Source organism: Tamandua tetradactyla, chromosome 6, assembly GCF_023851605.1.
Source record: "Tamandua tetradactyla isolate mTamTet1 chromosome 6, mTamTet1.pri, whole genome shotgun sequence".
NCBI classification, from domain to species: Eukaryota; Metazoa; Chordata; class Mammalia; order Pilosa; family Myrmecophagidae; genus Tamandua; species Tamandua tetradactyla.
The window spans coordinates 165789376-165793943 of NC_135332.1; positions in this window are offsets into that span (position 1 = coordinate 165789376).

The window sequence follows — 4568 nt, forward strand, 5'->3', positions numbered from 1 at the left end:
AAGATTATTGATTTCCACAGGGTTTAATAAATTATTTTCTCTGATAGTGACCTCAGTATTACAGCTCACATTTATATGGTGAAATCCCTTGACTTGTATCAGCTGAAATCATACTTAAAATATGCATTGATTTGATCACTCAATAGCATTCATTTGAATATTACTTCAAATAAGAAAATGCATACATTTAAATGTGCAAAAAAATGAGCATGTTAAAAAACATTTCAAAACGATATAAAAGAAAAAGAGAATTGTGGTAATTTTTGAGTTATATTTGAAAAATGGAAATAATTGTTTGCTTTAAATGTTCTAGAAAGAAAGTCTCAAGGCAGCAAGATGGTGGAAGAGTTCAAAATCATACTGACAAAGGCTATGGCTTTGTATTGTCTCTTTTTAGAAATGCTAATTAGAAGTGGATAGGCTGAGAGTTGGGAACATGTCAGAAAGAAAATAAAATATAATCATTGCTGATTCACAAGCTAGATATCCCATCCAGCAATAGCTACTTGAATATGTTAAAATGATTACTTAACAGAATCAACGTCTTTGAATCTATTTTGTTATAAGAAATCATTCCAGGTTCTAAGACATTCAATTATTTACTCCTTCATGTACCAAGATCTGTTCTAATAATGATCAGTGAACTCATAATCTCTGCCTTCTTAGACCTTACTATTTATTGGGGAAAGAAGACATAAATTACACAAAGTACAAATTTAATGAAGGATAGAAGACCTCTTTCTCCTCTATGACTCTTGACAGAGTTGTCCCTTAGCTCTCCAGTTTTGAATGCTCTTTGCAAAAATTGTTATAATTATTCATCTACACAAGATTTTGTTTTCTCAAATAACTTTATTATTCTTGCAGATGATCATTAATGAAGGTGGATCAAGTAGTATTCTATAGTAATAGAAGAGCATTAAAATATTAATTAGTTAAAATACATCTTTCCAAAGGAAAAAAAAAAGGTTCATAAAAGATTTGCTTACAAGTTGTCTTTTTTTGTAATTGGATAGGAAGAACCCCAACCACAGATTGAGAAAGTCTTCTTGATCAAAAGGGGAAAGAGAGAAATGACGCAAAATAAAGTTTCAGTGGCTGAGAGATTGCAGAGTCGAGAGGTTATCCTGGAGGTTATTTGTATGCATTATATAGACATCCCGTTTAGTTTGTGGTGTATTGGAGTGACTGGAGGGAAGAACTGAAACTGTTGAGCTGTGTTACAGTAGCCTTGATTCTTGAAGATGATTATATAACATAACTTTTACGATGTGACTGTGTGATTGTGAAACTTTGTGTCTGATGCTCCTTTTATCCAGGGTTTGGACAGATGAGTAAAAGAGCAAGGTTAAAAAAATAAATAAATAATAGAAAGGATAAGTAGTAAAATAAATTGGGTTGATTGAAATACTAGTGGTCAATGAGAGGGAGGGGTAAGGCATACGGGATGTATGAGTTTTTTCTTTTTATTTCTTTTTCTGGAGTGATGCAAATGTTCTAAAAATAATCATGGTGATGAATCCATAACTATGTGATGATATTGTGAACCACTGATTGTATACCATGTATGGAATGAATGTGTGTGAAGATTGTCAATAAAAATATTTAAAAAAAAGAACCCCAACAGTAACAAACTGAATCAAAAGGGTCCGAAGGCAGGAAATCAAAGGACAAGGTAGGAGCAGATGATAGGTAGTGCAGAGTCTTGAAGGCAAAGAAGAAAGTGGAGGGACCAGAGTCTTCCTGAGTTTAGTGTCCTTATCAAGGCAATTTTAACAACTGCCACTTTCTAAACCCCCATCACATGGATAAATCCAACGACATATGCTGTTCTTATCTTAGAATCGGAGGATTTCCTGAGCATGCAGGAACTGTAGGAATAACTTCAGCGTCTCTTTACCATGGAGAGTTTAGCAAACAAAGTAGGAAATTAAACACTAGAGAACATGATTTTTCTTAGAATCGCATTATTTTCATAATTTTCTTTTTGTGTTTCAGTTCACATGCATGACAGGATTAAGTATCTATTTTATTATTTATTTGATGATAACTTTGGCATTAATACATTATTATCTGAAAGTATATTAGGGGATGTCGGATTTCTTTCCTTCAGTAATTATGCCTGCTTCCGTTTGACAGAGGCATATTTATCTCAGGTTTCTACTTTTTGCCCTTTGCAGTGAAATTTCTTTCAGACACATATTAGGGTAGTGTCCATAACATAGAGAAAAATATCCAAGAAATAATATCCTGACTTAAGAGCATTCTTTTAAGCAAGTATCTTTCTTGTAACAATTTTGGAAAAAACATTTCTTAAAGTCTTTTTTTTTATATGCATTGATATGTGCACACACACTATTAGTTTGTAGGTGGCCTGAATTACAGGACAAATAACCTGTAGTGAATCCTTTTATCTGATAGACCATGGGAGAAGAGGTGGCTGCTGGGTCTCTGCTCTCAGCACTGGTACAAGATGAAGATGCATAAATGTTTTCATTACTCAGTAGGTGTCATTTTCTAAGAATATAAATATCCCTATATCTTGGAAGTATTATTATTTTTTTCATCAATCTTAGTGATGCTTACCAGGTCAGAGGCAAAATACATGAACTAACCCTAACTTTTGCTTGTCTTGCTCACAAGTCATCAGTGTCTGTGTTTAGGTACTAAGAGATTTTGTATGTCAAGTGCCTCCTTCCTTCTTCATTCAGGCTTTTGCTTCACTGAAAATGGTTTCATTCCAAAGGGCAATGGCAACTGAAACTGCACATGGACTGAAGGGATCGCAAGTAGAATGGAACACCAATTTTTTTTTTTTTTGCATGGGCAGGCAGCAGGAATCGAACCCATGTCTCCAGCATGGCAGGCGAGAACTCTGCCACTGAGCCACTGTTGCCCACCCTGAAGCACCAATTTTTAAAAAATTATTTAAACATGGGTTAATGTAGCTTCTCCTGAGGGAAATTATATGCAACACCCATTGAGGATGCTTTGTGGAAAAAAATTGTCTCATAATCAATTAAGTTTGGAAAACATATGCACTTTCTTCAAGTGTAGGATTGTCATATTTAACAAATGAAAATCCAGGACTCCTACTTAAAATTGAATTTCAGATAAAGGGGACATATTTACATTAAAATTGTTTAGTATAACTCAAATTTAACTGGGCGTCTTATATTTTGACATTCTTATTAGGAAGTCATAACGCATACTAGCATTTTAATTGCTTTTTGTTTTTTTTTAAGTTCCACTTTACTATTGAGGAATTGATAGGGTTCTTGAGAAAACAACATGAAGAAAAGAAGAAATGGTAGAAAACTAAGGGGAAAAGTGGATACTTTTGTTTGGTTACATCCTAGAATAAATATGAGGGGAAAGAAGCATTAAAGGATACACTGAATATCTTTGCTTTTAGTTGACCAAAATCCCTATCTCGTTCATTTCATAGTATCGACAGTATTTCCTTGAGGAACCTCTCTCACCCTCAGCCCTTCTGATCAAATTGGGGCTAATCCAATCCCATCTCCAAATATAAGCAAGTGATATAGGTCAAATCATCCAGCCTATTTTTTCTGCCATGTAACAGGGATTGATCCAGGAAAAAGCTTGTTGTCTAGGCTACTAGGCTCGGATCCTGATGGGATGATTTCAAAGTAGGCGCCATTTTCCCTGGGGTTGCTATATGGATGGAAAGTGAGGCCAGAGCTACTAGCAGCCATTCTTTTTTTTTTTACTTTTCCCTCTTTTGGAGAGCCTCCTTGCAAATGAAGCCAGCACGGAGTAAGCCACATCAAAAGAAGGAGCAAGAGTGAATCCAGTGACATCACTAAAGCATATGATCCAACTGTGGCTGAGACCACATCGAGTGAAATGAGCTGATAAATGAACTCCTTCTTCTTTCTTTCTTTTTTTCTTTTTTCCTGTCTTAAGCCTCTATGAGTTAGGTCTGTTATTTGCAACCTAGAGACCCCTAGTTTCCACACAAAAATTGTTCACACTTGGACTATTGAAGACACTTAATTTCAGTCTAAGAGATTAGGATTTTAATCTGTCTTAATGATCGAAGCTTTCTAAACAGGAGAGAAATGGAATTAAAGCCTTGATCTAGGCTAGTTAACACGGAATGGATTAAGGAGAAGGATTCAAGAAGGGAGGGCATCAATTAAGAGACTATCAAATGTTCCTTAGTGAGCAGAGATAGGACACTAATCTGGATATTGGACATAGCATTCATTCATGGATGACTGAAGAAAGAGAATTAAATTGGAAAAACTGATTAAATGAGGGCAAGGGGAGGAACGTATTATTCACTATATAATGTTTGCTGAATTCCTAGGGCAGTGAAGCTTATCGATAGAAGATCTTTAATTGATTTCCCAACAGCTATAAAATCCATTTGAAAAATTATAGCCTGTATGGGAATTAAAGGGGCAGAAGAGGGACTCACTGAAAGTCCCTGGAGCTTTGAGCTTCCATTATTTGATTATCATAAAGGTCATGCTAGCTATTGCCAGAAGCTGAGAGACTTCCTCTTTGGATTTAGGTCTTGTTTATCTTACTGCATAAAC